The sequence below is a fragment of the Mauremys reevesii genome, linkage group 3 (assembly GCF_016161935.1).
Source record: "Mauremys reevesii isolate NIE-2019 linkage group 3, ASM1616193v1, whole genome shotgun sequence".
Classification (NCBI taxonomy): Eukaryota; Metazoa; Chordata; order Testudines; family Geoemydidae; genus Mauremys; species Mauremys reevesii.
This window is the reverse complement of record NC_052625.1, coordinates 135,584,711-135,599,885: the sequence shown is the minus strand read 5'-3', so window position 1 is coordinate 135,599,885 and position 15,175 is coordinate 135,584,711. Positions and strand designations below refer to the sequence as shown.

Sequence of the window (15,175 nt, the reverse complement as noted above, 5' to 3'; positions counted from 1 at the left end):
CACACAGGTCCCACAGCGAGCATCGCCTCCTTGCATGCATGGGAGGATCGGGCCCCCGCCCTGTTTGTTCAGATAGAACATGGCTGCCGTGTTGTCGTGTGGTCCGTGTACACCGTGCATCCCGGAGGTGAAAGAGAAAGGCGAGAGGCCGAGTGTGCAGGCGGGCCCTGTCCCTGAGATGGATGAGAGCTCCTGGGCTGGGCCAGAGGCCCGCCCTGAGTGTGCAGGTCTCCACCCAGCCCCCATCCAGCGCAGCGGCAGTGTGTGGGTCAGAGTGACCCGGGCGCGAGGGCGCAACGCCGGGCCAGGCACCCCCACCATGGAGCCAGCCCAGCAGGTGTGAAGTGGCTGAACACCACCTCTGGAGGTCCCACGAGATCTAGGGGGTGGGTGGGGCCGAGCGAAGTCAGCCACATGGACCGGGCCCGGAGCAGCCTCAGCGGGCCAGTGCGCAGCAGGGCAGCAGGCAGCGGTGGCAGGGCGAAGCAGGGCCACCGAAGGACGAGAGAAGGAGGGCAAAGCGGTGCGGGCGAGGCCCGCCGCGCGCGTCGAGCGGAGGAGGCAGGGGAGGCGGGGGCAGGGAGGACGCTCGACGAGGGAGCGCGCTCCGTGGGGCTGTGTCGGCAGTAACTGGGACTTGCGAGGGGCCGAGAGAGGCCGAGAGACCGGAACAGTCGAGCTGCTGGGCAGTATGAGCTGCGGGCAGCGCCAGAGGAGCCCAGTCGTCGGCCGTCGTCGCGTGATGGATGAGCGGCGGCGAGACGAGGACGTGCGCGTGACGCGATGCCCGCCATGCCCTGGGAAGGGTGGCCAGCAGAAGTGGTAACCGGGCGGTGGTACAGTGGGCAAAAACCACGTGAAGCGCGCTGACAGCGAAGCGCAGGAAGCGCGCCATGAGAAAGGGCATCCATCCGAAGCTTCATCCAAAACAGAGAAGGATCAAAGACCGAGGAGGGAATCCCGACCCCAAGGTTACCCCCAGAGCAGGAGCTTGAGGAGGGAGAGCAGAAGATATAGCTCCTCTCAAGAGGGTGAAGACCTCTCCCTAGCTGCCCGGACTCGGAAGAGGAAATATCTGGATCCCCCTGCCTGCCCTGCTGCAGGGCACCACACCTCACGACAGAAGCTGAGGACTGGAGGTCCCTGCTCCTGATGGAGGTGAGAGAGAGGGCGGAGAGGGGGGGGAGGGGGGGTGGAGGGGTGGAGGCTGGGTGGATAGTGGCGAGCTGGCGGGGGGAGTGAGTTATAATGCCCGATGTTATAATGTTATGCAGGACCGGAAAGAAGAGAAGCGGAGGGATGGATCGGAAGAGAGAAAACTGAAGAGGGCGGTTCCGGGCGGGAGCCGGCCGGTCAAGCGCGCCCTGGCCTTCGCGGGCGGGGCGCCTGCGAGCCTGCGCGCGAACGGTGGCGGCGGTTGCGCCCGCCCGGGACGTTCTGCGATTGTTAAGCGGCGCGGTTGGGCGGCCTGGCTGCGAGCGTAGAAGCGCTGGGCGGCGCCGGCCAGGCGTGGCCGTCTGGCTGTACCGTGCCAGGACCGGCATCCCCTGACCAGCCCCTTCCACCGCTTCAGGCAGGATTCTTCAGGGGCCAGAATCTGTTCTCCCAGCGCAGCCCTGGAGAGTCCTGGAGGGTGACTGGGAGGAGGGTGTGGAAGGGTACTGGGAAGAGCATGCCCCCGGTGTGATCACCCGAGTGCGTTGCATGCTGACCCCGTCCTGCTCTGGCACGCCTGGCCGCTGAGATGTTCATGAGGTGCTCTTGACCTCCACTTGCAGCAGGCGAGGCCATCAGGGATTGGCGCTGGGCGGCTCTGTGCGGGAGCCAGCGCATCCAGATGCGAGTTCAAAGTGAGGTGATAAGAGAGCCACCTGGTTATCGCGGAAGAGTAGGGCCGCCGAATAGATTTTTCCCCGCCGCCGAATGGGTCCATGCGCGCCTCCTTCGCCCCGCTGGCGCGCGGCGGCCCGACTTCCGGCGCGGTCGCGACGTTCAAGTTACCGGTCAGTCGCGAATGGGTGGAATACGACCAGTGCGTAGGAGGGGGGGGGCGGGCGGCTTGGAGCGGTCAGGCCCGGGCCTCATGCGGGAACTTCGACGAGCCGCCAGTGGCACTGTTCTTCTGAATAGTGCGAATGAGGTGGCGGCGCTCTGGCGCCGCCCTCGAACCCTTCATCTCCTAGCGTCGGTCACCGGTCCTTTGCACCTCCTCTATCCTCCTCCTTAGTGGCTCCTGCCCCCTTTGCTGAGAGGTCCTGAGTGCCCTGAGGAGGCCCCTGCGGGGCCTGATGGCGGGTGCCCGCGAGTCCCGAGGAGGCGGCTCCCCTGGCCAGAGGGGGCCGCAGGCGCTGGCGAGGGGCCTTGGGGCTGGCGGCGCACGGGCTCCTGGGCCTGGGGCGGCCCGTGGGGCGGTGGCGGCCTGGGCGGGGGCCAGCCGCGGCGGCGGCGCGCTCCGGGTGGCTGGGTGGCGGCCTGGAGGTGGTGGCGGCCAGGTGGGGCCATGGCGGGGCACTGTGCGCCCAGGGGCAGGGGGGGCCTGAACCCGAGGTGGGCGCCGGGGGCGGGGCCCACCGGGCAGCGACGGGGGCGGTGGCGGGGCCAGAGCGGGTCGGCCCTGGCGAGCCTGAGCGGGAGGGGCGGGCGTGGGCGGGCGCTGGCCGGCGGGGGAGAGCGGGCGGCGGGGGGGTGGGGCGGCGTGAGGGCGGTGGCTGGAAGGCGCGCGGCGGTGGGAGCTCGGCGGCGGGAGGGAGGTGCCGGCGGGGCCGGGGTACCGGTGCGGGCGGGGTGCGGCGCGCGGGCTGGGCGAGCGGCGGCGGGAGCGGCGCGGGGCGGAAGGGCGGCGGCGGGGCGATCTGCGGGAGCGGGTGCGGGGGCGAACGCCCCCGGGACGGCGGCGGCGCGAACGCGACCGCCGCGGGCGCCTGGGCGGCCGGCAGGCCTGGCGCGACCTGATGCGCCGGACCGGCGCGCGGGAGGCCGCCCGGTGCGTGACCGTGGCCGACCCGGCGCGGGGGATGCGAACGGCCGCCGGGCGGCGCAGGCGGGGCGGGGGCGGGGCGCGCGATGGCGACGCTGGATGAGACGCGGCCGGCCGGACGGTGATAGACGGAGGGCGGGATGGGCGGCCGTGCGCGGCGGGCCCGTCGCGATCGCCCGACGAATCGGCGCACCTGCGCGGCGCCTCTGCGTGCTGGAATGGGGGGTGGCGGGCACCGTCCTGCGGCCCCGGCGGGATCGCCGATCGGCCGTCGCGCGCGCGCGGTCGGCAGCCCGTCGCGGTTTCGTCGGTCGGTGGGCCTCGGGCGTTTCGGCGGGCGGAGCGGGCGGCAGCGCGGGCGGTGCGGCGCGCGGCGGGGCGCGCCGCGTGCATTGCGCGGGCCACCGGGCTGGCGGCGCGCGCGGGGGCGGAGCGGCTTCGCGCTGCTGTTTCCTGGTGGCGCTTCTTCGCCGCGCCGGTCTCGGGGGAAGGCGCCGGTGCGAGCTTTGCGGTCGCCGCGCTTTCGGTGCGGGAGCGCTGGATCAGGCGCGGGTCGTTCGCGTGCGGGCGCCTGGGCGCCTGCAAGGCTTGGAGCCGGTGCTAAGTACTCGGCAGCTTCGGTGGTCTCTCTTCTCTCTCTCTCCTTAAGCTTAAGGCTGCTATAGCATGAGAAATGGGATCGCGCGCTACTCTCTTCGAAAAGCTATCAGGCGCTGGCGGCGCTAAGAGGCAATAGGCCGCTTGCACACGGCACTAAACTATGAGCCCGCAACTACACAGGTAAGCACGCAACTAAGCAGGAGGCTGGGCGGAAATTCCAACCAACCCTCAACTTAATAACTACTAAATAATATAATATATAAATAAGAATACAACACTAACTGAACTAACTATAAACACTAATTAACACTAAACTACTAGCTAACTGGAACAAGAACTGAACTAACTACTAAAACCTATTGTGCTAGGCACTGTAGAAACATAGTTTGATCCAAAACACCTGTGTTGATGATCCATCCTTGGAGATTAATGGTGTCATAAATAAACAGATAGTTAAGGGTTAAGGTCTCTTTTACCTGTAAAGGGTTAACATGCAGTACCTAATGACCACCTGACCAGAGAACCAATCAGAGACAACATAATTTCAAATCTCTGTGGAGGGAAGCCTTTGTCTGTGTTCTTTGTTAGAGCTCTCTTTGGATCTAAGAGAGGTCAGTCATGTCTCCAAGTTCTCCTGGAGTAGTTTCTACTATTTAATAGTGAGTATTAATTAGAAAGGCAGATTAGTCTTTTGAGTTGCTTTCTATATTTGCAATTGTGTGTTTGCTAAAGGAAATTCTTTATTCCTGTTTGCTGATATTGCTTTTACTGAGAAAGGGGAAGGGGGAATTCTCTCCAGAGATTGATACGTTTAGACCCTGTGTATTGTTCCAGCTTGGTATCACAGAGACAGTTACTTTCTTTTTATTCTTTAATAAATTCTTTTCTTTTCTTTGGACTTGGTTAATTCCTTCTTTTGTGGAGATCCAAGGGAAGGGGAGGGGGAGGGGAGTCCCTCTTTGTGTTGAGTCAAGGATTTGACTCGGTGTAATCTCTCCAAAGCAGGCTGGAGAGAGAGAACGGGGGAGGGGAACTGGCTGTTTCTCTCTCTCTGGTGAGATTCAAGGTGTTTGGATCTGTGTTCCCCAGGGGAAGTTTTTGGGGGAACAGGGAGTGTGTCAGACACTTAAAAACTGACTGGTGGCAGCTTTTACTAGATCTAAACTAGGATTTTAGTTTAGAGGGAAACCAAGGCAGGTCCCCACATTGGAACCCAACAGCTCCAAGTGGGGGTGAGACCTATGACAAATGGAATTAGAAAGGTTCCAGAGAGCTCTGAGGGAGCATCTTGTTCTACTGATAGACTATTCCCTCAGTGGTCAGGTAGGACATTAAAATACTCCTTTTGTCCACCATTGATGAGGTGTCCCCTTCTCTGGCTTAGTTCTCACAGGTTACGCTCTTTTGTGGATGAGCTGCAAGCAAGCAAGAGAGAAGACAGCTAAAGCATTGGTGGCAGGAGTCTCATGCCAAAGTTGATCGGTTGCAGTTGAAAGATTTGTTAAACTCTTATGCTTATGAGTTAGACCTAGCAAAGGACATAAAAGGCAATAAACAGGAGTTCTTTAAACACACTAGGAGCAAGAAAAAGATGAAGGAAAGTGGAAGTCCTCTATCTAGCAGAGAAGGAGAACTAATAACCAATTGACATTGAGAAAACTGAGGTGTTTAACGCCTATTTTGCTTCAGTCATCATTGAAAAGGTTAAGGGGGTCCAGATACTCAACACAAGTAATATTAACAAGTTCGAAGGAATACAAGCCAAAATAGGGAAAGGATAGATTACAGAATATTTAGATACATTAGATGTATTAAAGTCGGCAGAGCCTGATGAAATTCATCTTAAGGTACTTAAGGAACTAGCTGAAGCAATCTCAGAACTGCTAGTTATCTTGGAGAACTCATGGAGGATGAGTGATGTTATTTTACTGGAATGCTGTTGACTAGTGTCTGCAACTAGTACTGCACTGTAGCAGATCCTACATTAATGAGTACTGTTCAAGAACATATATTACATATATATAAAATATTGTTGGGGGTCCATGCGTAACCAACAGGTTTCAGATATGTTATTTCAGCACTGGAGGTTGTGTTTGACAGCCTGGTGATCTCCAAAAAGCTAGATTAATAGTAATTAATAAACAATTTTTTCCACCAAAAAGAAATACATCTGATCCTGTCTTTTCCTGGGGATGTACAGGCACTGTACTTGCTAGTATGAATTCCTTTGGTTAGATGCAGTGATGTTTAAGATATATACTGCAATCTCCTATAACTGGCTCAATGTCTTTGTTCATATTTGACTAGCAATAAAGATTCATGAGCCAGTTTGTTTGGGGGTTTTCTGTTTCCTTGTGTTTTTTATTATTTCAAAATGATGTATACAAAATTCAGATGCAATCACATTGCCTGGGAAATGCCTGTCTTTGTGAACAAATAGGTTATTACATGCATTTGTCTCAGATTAGTAAATGACCAGCCCAAAGCTGTGATAACAGATAAAAAGCTGGGCATCACCCACCTGCAGAGTGGAACGTCTAACCCAAACCATATCAGAGCAGTATAATAAGATAAAAAAGTGATCAGGAAGAAATGTTGATCATTTAAATGCAACATGTTCATCAACAAATCAAATTAAAGCTGAAGATGACAGCAGAAGAATAAGGGGGTATAGGTATAGGGGAGGGCAAGGATCCCATTTAAGTGTGTATGTCCCCAGGGTGAGAGTGTTCTTTCAGATTCAGAGAGCTTCCAGAAATAAAGAGGGATAAGAGTAATTGTGTTTTTGCAGCTGCATGATTGTCTGCATCCTCGGAGAAATGAAATAAAAGGCCATTGCAGCAGAACAATAGGTATCTTTGTTTGGGGCTGGTAAAAGGTGCTTGGATGACAGCTGTGGAAACAGCAGCTTTTACCTTATTTAGGGTTTACATACAGCACAGACAGTGACTGTGCAGGTATTCCCATGCTGAACCTCACCCCAGCCTAGAGGTGCCACCTCAAGGCTCAGCCCATGTAACTACTTCTCTTCCTGATCCCTTGTGTATTTTTCTCCTTAGCAAACATCTCCTCTATTTGGTTTAGCCAGATCACATTCTCAGGGGATTTCTTTCTTGCTATGGTATCATAGTGGGCAGCTACCTATACATGTGAAAGAAAGGATCTCCCCTCACTGTTACTGATTTCATGTGGTGGAAACTTCAAAAGTAACATCTAGCATCCCATGGCAGTTCACCCTTAGTTATTCTATATGTGAGAGACCTCTGACTAGAAATGCTGAACCTTAGGGCAATGCTACCAGATAGTGGGGGTGGTGATGACAATTTAATACGTCTGAAAAGAGCCAGATTGACCCTGGAGACTGAAGCCTTTTGGTGACATGCAGAGCAGGTACAGCAGAGACAGTGGCAGTGCAAGTTTCTCTCCTTACCTGTCAGTATCCCTCAACCCTGCCCTGGAAGGACCGTCCCTGGCAGGAAGAAGACTGTTCAGCCATCATACCTATTTGATCCTTGGCCTCTCTGCTGAGATTACTAACAATGGTGATGATCAGTGCCAGCTGGTGTGTCCAAACCACAAAACCTATATTCACTGGGTAATAGACTGAGGCTACCGAACGCATTTCATATAGATACATTACACCAGTGGGTAGAACTTGGCAGAACTGGGTTCAATTCCTTCCTCTGTCACAAAGTTCCTGTATGACCTTGGGCAAGTCACTTAGTCTCTTTGTGTTTCCTATTTGTAGGATAGGGATAACATGCCTCAAAGGGGTGTTGAAAGGATAAATACATTAAAGATTATGTGGTTCTCACACACTGTGGTGAGGGGAGCCATCTCAGTTCTTAAGAAAGATTAATGGATGTGCCCATGTGCATACATTTTTCTAATACCTGTCCACTAGTCTTCCAGAAATTTTTAAAATATATGTATGTACTCAAATAATATTGGTATCCTCACATACATTGATGTTTTTATACATGAATCTAAACTTTCCTATAGTCTTTATTCTTAAGGAAAATTATCAACACTCCTTCCTATGCCAGCACATAGCTTAACCAGATGTATAGCTGAGTCAGTGTTTCTAGTGTTTCAGCTCCTAGAGGTCTATGAAATGTCTCGATAAATTCATTTCTTGTAAAGCAGACACAGGTACTGTGATTATTTCCACTATCGGTAGCATCTTCCTTCCAATGAAGATGAAATTTAAATAGACAAAGGAGGACTCATTTAATTCAGACAAAAAACTTCTAAAAGAATCACAATCTCCAATATGGGACAGTTTAACCAGCATTTTGGAGGCTTTTTCCCCTCTCCAGGGATAATACTAAATCTTTATCCAACCAAGATAGTAACAATATTAATGAACTAAATTATGAGAAGGGAAGAGACATCAAACTGTAGACATATTTACTTTGCTAGATGACTTGTTGTGACTATATCTGGTTTATAGGTTAAAGAAGTTTCAGTGCCACATAATCTATAATGTGTCAGTTAAATACTATCATTTTCACTTGAATGTGAGTAAGATGGTCACTGCAAGAAGTGGTTTGGAAAGAGTTTCTTCTACAATTACAGGCAAACTGCAAAATTAACAATAAAATGGTGTCAAGATTAATAAATGTTATTAATTATTTCTAAACACAGATTCACATGTTCAAAGCACTTCACAACCAATTAAGTACTCCTCACACCACTCATGTGTGGTGTTATCAGCCCTGTTTTGCAGAGAGGGAACCTGAAGCAATAAAATGGACGTGACCTGACCAAGGCCACAGAGTGAGCCAGTGACAGAGCCAGGATTAGCATTCTTGGCCGTTTGACTACCAGCACTGTACTTGAACCAGGCTGTGGTGAATTTAGCATTACAATGAGCTGTGGTTAAGGCACTGGACTGGGACTCAAGAGATGTGAACTTGACTGTGCATCAGTTCCTTATCTGTAAAATGGGAATGGTAATAATACAGGATGTTACAGTGGTAAATTCAGGAATTTATGTCAGGGGCTAAGAAGCTGTGGTAACAAGGCCACAGAAATGCCTACACATTTTTACATTCTTTTCTGCCTCTAGGAAATCCTCTGATACTCCTTAGCTTGCCCAAGACTTTCTAGCTTGCCCAAGGTGCATCACTCTGCAGCAGCATTGGATTAGAAAATTCATGCAACCCACAAGATCCGCGAAAACTCTGATAGCAAAAATGAATGTTAGGATGCCTTTCCCAAACCAGGATGTTCAAAAAGATTTCACAGAATGGGAAAGTAAGCTTATTAAAGGTAAGTTAAAACTTAGCTGCTAAATGACCCCACACCATAGTTGGTGGGAGCATATAGAACAAATTTCTGTGTTTAACTCATATTTCATTTTAGGGTTACAGTTCACCTTTAAATCGTGTGTGTTTATTTTATGTTTGCAGAGTTGTTGTAGTTGTGTTAGTCCCAGGATATTAGAGAGGTGGGTGAGGTAATATCTTTTATTGGATCAACTTCTGTTGGGTGAGAGACACAAGCTTTTGAGCTTACACAGAGTTCTTCGTCAGGTCTGGGAAACTAACTCAGAGTGTCACTGCTAAATACAAGGTGGAACAGCTTGTGTAGCCTCAACAAATTCTTTCACAACAATGACGACACCACTCACAACTACCACCACTGACAATCATAAGAAGAAAGAATCATCTGACCAGACATTCATGGAGCAGATGAAAGCACACTCATGATCATTACATTTATTGTTTCAAGAAAAAAAAATTGACTATGAAATCCTTAAACATCACATCCACCACAATCTCTCCACCGCCAAGAAGACAGATATACAGTCCCTGAAATCTGACCACACGATAGTAATCAAACCAGAAGACAAAGGGGGCACCATCGTAGTTCTCAATTGTGATGACTATGTTAATGAGGCACCATAAAACAATTTTACCCAGGAATTTAAGGATATCATTAAATCTTTCCCCAAACAATCCCCCACAAACACATCACCACACTCATCAATTTCATCCTCACTCATAACAATTTTACATTCAACAACGAACACTTTGTCCAGACCATGGAAACAGCTCTGAATACTAGGGTGACTGCCTAATAAACTAACTCTTCATGAGCCACCCTGAAGAATTTCTGGACAAATGCATCATGAAACCAATGATATACCTGTAATACACTGATATTTTCATCCTCTGGACAGACAACAAACTCCCTCACAGATTTCCACTACAACTTCAACAACCACCACCCGACCATTAAATTATCTCTGAACATTAGCATCAACTTCCTGCACACAAAAATCAGCTTCAACAATGGAACTCTACAGACAACTGTGATGCTGTCTGATTGAAATGTGACTATGTATATCATGGTTACTACCACTGTTAGACAATTACAACAAAACTTCTACAAAATGTGTCATGTAAAGTGTCAATGAAAAAGTTATGATTTGCAAAGTGTGATTATTCTATTTATATGCATGTATCATTTTTGTATCTGAAGTTATTAATATTGGCTACAGATCTGTATCCCAAATGTGTTTGTTCCAGGGGTAACATCCATCAGGTAAAAATCTACATTGAAGCCAGACAGCTTTGTGTTGATGGTTCCTCAAAGGCAACTGACTCGCACAATGAGCCGCAGAAGAAACTCGCCCTGCCCAGCAAGTCTTCCTGTGAACGCCTAAACCTCCAAGTGGGCAATGGCTGCTCCTGTGAGTCATCAAAGCCATGTAAGGGCATGTGACTTCCTCACGTGACCCTGGACTCCACCTTGTGCCTGTACTTTTCCATAAACTATGCTGTGGGCTTTGCTTGGAACAGCAGAATTCCATCCACATGGCAGAGGGTATAAAAGACCCTGGAAACATCTCCATGTTGTCTTCATATCCTGCTTCATTTCTCTGAACTGGATTTCTAACAAGGAAGCTCTAAACAAGGATTGATGACCCCAAAGCTGTTTGGGTAATTTCCAGAGAGATTTTGCAAACTAGCAGTTTATTCCATTACAGCTTCAAACTTGACATAAGAACTTTGCAATCGTAGAATCATAGAACTGGAAGGGACCTCAAGAGGTTACCTAGTCCAGTCCTCTGCACTCATGGCAGGACAAAATATTATCTAGACCAGTGGTTTTCTAACTTTTTGTATTGGTGACCCCTTTCACACAGCAAGCTTCTGTGTGTGACCCCCCCAATACATTAAAAATGGGAGGGTAATTTAATTTAATGGGGGTTGGGAGCTGTCAGCCCCAAGGAGTTGACAGTTCGCAACCCCCATGTAACCACCTTGTGACACCCTGAGGGGTCATGACCCCCAGCTTGAGAACCCCTGATCTAGACTATTCCTGACAAGTGTTTGTCTAACCTGCTCTCAAAAATCTCCAGTGATGGAGATTCCACAACCGCTTTAGGCAATTTATTCCAGTGGTTAGCCACCTGACAGGAACTTTTTCCGAATGTCTAACCTAAACCTCCCTTGCTGCATTTTAAGCCCATTGCTTCTTGTCTTCAGGGCAGTCCCTACCCATATGCAAACTACACAGCTGCGTGCTGCTTGAGCGGCCAGCCTGATCCTCCAGTCGGCGGAGCCAGCTAGGAAAGCTGCACCGCACCTACTTTGCCTCTTCCCCAAAGCCCCCACCCCACCTCTTCCCATCTCTGCTCTGCCACAGCCCCGCCCCCACTCTACGCCTTCTCCAAAGCCCCCGTGCTGCCCCCACTCCACTCATTCCCCTGAGCCACAGCCCGGGGGACTGCAGCAGGGGTCGGGCGCGCCCTGCACTCACCAGGAGGCAGGAAGTGGAGTGACCCGGCCCCAGCCCGGTTCGCTCTGGCATCTCGTGCTGGGGGGCGGTTTCCCCCCTGTCCCCCAAAGACCTTGGGTGCAGCCCCACCCTGTGGAGGCCTGGGGCCAGCCGCAGTGGGGCTGCATAGGGCACCAAAATGTCTAGGGATGGCCCTGCTTGTCCTATCCTCAGAGGTTAATAAGAACAATTTCTCTCTCTCCACCTTGTAACAACCTTTTATGTACTTAAACTGTTGTCCCCTCGCAGTTCTCTCTTCTCCAGCCTAAACAATCCTAGCTTTTGCAATCTTCCCTCATAGGTCATGTTTTCTAGACCTTTAATCATTGTTGATTCTCTCCTCTGGGCTTTCTCCAATTTGTCCACATCTTTCCTGAAATGTGGCACCCAGACTGGACACAATACACCAGTTGAGGCCATAGTAGCATGGAGTAGAGCGGAAGAATTACTTCTTGTGTCTTGGTTACAACACTCCTGCTAATACGTCCCAGAATCATGTTTTCTATTTTTGCAAGTATTATATTATTCACTTATATTTAACTTGTAATCCACTATGCGTCCCAGATCCCTTTCTGCAGTATTGCTTCTTCAGCAATCATTTCCCATTTCGTATGTGCGCAACTGATTGTTCCTTCCTAAGTGGAGTACTTTGCATGTGTCCTTATTGAATTTCATCCTATTTACTTCAGACCATTTCTCCAGTTTGGCCAGATCATTTTGAATTTTAATCCTACCCTCCCAGTTTGGTATTGTCTGCAAACTTTATAAGTGTACCTTCTATCCCATTATCTAAATTGTTAATGAAGATACTAAGCAGAACCAGACCCAGAACTGATCCTGGCAGGACCCCACTTGTTATGCCCTTCCACCTTGACTGTGAATCATTGATAAATATTCTCTGGGAATGGTTTTCTAACCAGTTATGTACCCAGCATATAGTAGCTTCAGCTAGGTGGTATTTCCCTAGTTTGTTTAGAAGACAGTCATGTGAGACAATATCAGAAGCCATATTAAAGTCAAGCTATACCACATCTACTACTTCCCCCTTCCCTAAAGCTTGTTACCCTGTCAATGAAAGCTATTAGGTTAATTTGACACAATTTGTTCTTGATAAATCCATGCTCGGAAATCATCATTCTAGGGGGGTATTTCTAGTAGGCACCCACGGCAAGCTGCTCTAAGCCTGATGCTATTCAACATTTTCTTCCAAATCATTGAGAAAAATATAAAATCACTGTGTCATCTACAAACTTTATTGGCAAACATGAGTGGAGTGGTATGTGATGGTTGGTGCTTGCTGGAAGTGTTGCCTAGTGGCCAGGCCCTTCTGAATGCAAAAAAGGGGGGTTGGTAGGGGAGGCCAGGCCCTCCCACTCCACCAGGCTCTGGCCCAGGGTACTGTAAGGGCTACCAAAGGTCCAGCACCCCAGAGCACTTTATGGCTCCGCTCCTTGGGCCACTTCTTACCACCCTTCTATCATCCAAGTTTTGCAGCTTATAGTGAAATGATCGTAGAAGAAGGCATTACCTCCACTTTCAGTCAGTCTGGGACCAGCAGGCAGACTCTCCTTTCCCAATAATAAGGCTGCTGTAGGGCCCCTTCTGAGTAGTTCCTAGGACAGCTTCCTCTCCATGCCTTGTCAGGCCCCTTTCTGAGTTGTGTGGCTTCCTTTTAAGTTCCAGTTCCACCTGGAACATGGTCTGCAGGTGTGGCAAGGCAGGGTCATCTAGATTGGCCTAGAGTTGCTCTTTAACCCCTTCAGTCCTAGTGTGGGGTTTATAACATTTTGATGAGGACAGGTCACTTACATAGACCAACCTGGATCACTTGGGAAGGCAGGCTCATTTAAACAATGTGTTTTAACACAACGTAACGCAAAGTCATACATCTAGAAGAAAGAATGAAAGTCATATGAGAGAGAATATCCTAGAATGCAGATACACTGAAAAGGAAGTGGAAGTCATAGTGGATAACCAACTGAACATGAGCTCCCAGTGCAATGCTGTAGCTCAGACAGCAATGCAATCCTTGGATGTATAGGTAGAAGAATATCAAGTACAAGTAAGAAGATGGTATTACCTCCCCCTATCGTATAAGTGAGACCCATTACTGGAATACTGTTGTCCAACTCTGGTGGCCACTGTTCACAAAGAATGCTGGAACATGAGAAAGGGTTCAGAAGAGAATTACAAGAATTATTGAGGTCTGGGAAGAAATGCCTTTTAGTGAATGGCTTAAGAACCTCAGTCTATTTAGTTTATCTGAGAGAATGTGAACAGGTGACAATCTACAATAGGGAGCGGCAACGTTTGGCATGCGGCCTGCCAAGGTAAGCCCCCTGGTGGGCCGGGCCAGTTTACCTACCACGTCCGCAGGTTCGGCCGATCATGGCTCCCACTGGCTGCGGTTTGCCGCTCCAGGCCAACGGGGGCTGCGGGAAGCAGCACGGGACGAGGGATGTGCTGGCCGCGGCTTCCCACAGCCTCCATTGGCCAGGAGCAGCAAACCACAGCCACTGGGAGCCACGATCGACCGAACCTGCAGACGCAGCAGGTAAACAAACCGGCCTGGCCCACCAGGGGGCTTACGTTGGCAGGCTGCATGCCAAAGGTTGCCAATCCCTGATCTACAAGTACCTGCACAGAGAAGAGATTTCTGATAGTAAAGGGCTCTTCAGTCTAGGAGAAAAAGGCATGATGAGATCCAACTGTTGTAATATGAGAGAAATTTTACTACAAATAAACTGCAAATTTTTATAATTATGACAATTAACCACTAGAACAACTTACCTGGGGCTATGGTGGATTCTCTATTACCTGAAGCCTTTACATTGAGACTGGACATCTTTTTAAAAGAAATGCTATAGCTCAAAGAGAAGTTATGGGCTGGATGCCAAAATTGATGGGTGTGGTTCTATGGCCTGTTATGCATATGGTCAGAGTAGATTATCATACCAGTTGCTTCTGGCCTTAAAAAACAAAACAAAACTATTAATTACTGACAATACCATTGCAAAGCCAAAATCGATCAATCAAACTGAATTCTATACTTTTTTGGGCATCAGATCATCTATTAAATTCCAATTACAAGGCCAGTTGCACCTGTGAGAGGCCAGTGAAGGCAAGGGGATTACACAGAGCAGAGAGGATAATTTGAGCTGCTGAACCTTTTACAGGTGATGATGCATGACAAAGAGGACCCAACTGACTTTCAGATCCCAAGCTGAGTTTGCAGGACTGCAGTTAGGAAAATAAAACAAACTTCTCTCTTTATGTGTAAACTGACCACATTTGACAAAAAAAAAATTGGGGACAGATGATCATGGACACATGCAATGCAATTTTGTTTAGAGACTCACATTTCAGAGCAGAATAGCTTTTTACTAACTACACCTCTCATCAGCCCCGTGAAATAGTTGAAGGATTGTGCCATTTACAGACCTGAGATTCTATGACAGATTGTAAACAAACTGCTGGCCTGATAACTGCAGCTTACTGCTAGGAAAGTGACTGTTTAAATTGTGACAATTTTACTTAAACATGGAGGACCTGATAACAGGTCCCATTTTTGGAGGGTGTGACAGGTTTACATTCAGGGACCAGATTCTCAAGTGTGGTGTTGCCACAGATGAACCCGGCTGCAGTACTAGTATAACCATCCATGGAAGGCTTATACCAGCGACTCTGAGGCAGAGCAGGAGCTCCTATGTCACTATCCTTCCCTTCTTTTCCCACAGTTGGTGTATCCGGAACGGAAGGAGGAAAAAAGGGTTTTGGTGTTTTAACAATTAATTAAATACAGACAAG

The 15,175-nt window shown here is 49.5% G+C and overlaps 1 protein-coding gene across 1 annotated transcript in view; it reads right to left on the bottom strand.

The window, feature by feature from the left end:
* Positions 1 to 15,059, bottom strand: part of FAXC (failed axon connections homolog, metaxin like GST domain containing) — a 58,592-nt gene extending 43,533 nt beyond the window's left edge. The window contains exon 1 of the mRNA XM_039532087.1: positions 14,159 to 15,059. The gene's annotated coding sequence lies outside the window, so the exon portion shown is untranslated. The remainder of the gene's footprint in view (positions 1 to 14,158) is intronic.
* Between the last annotated feature and the right edge of the window lie 116 nt (positions 15,060 to 15,175).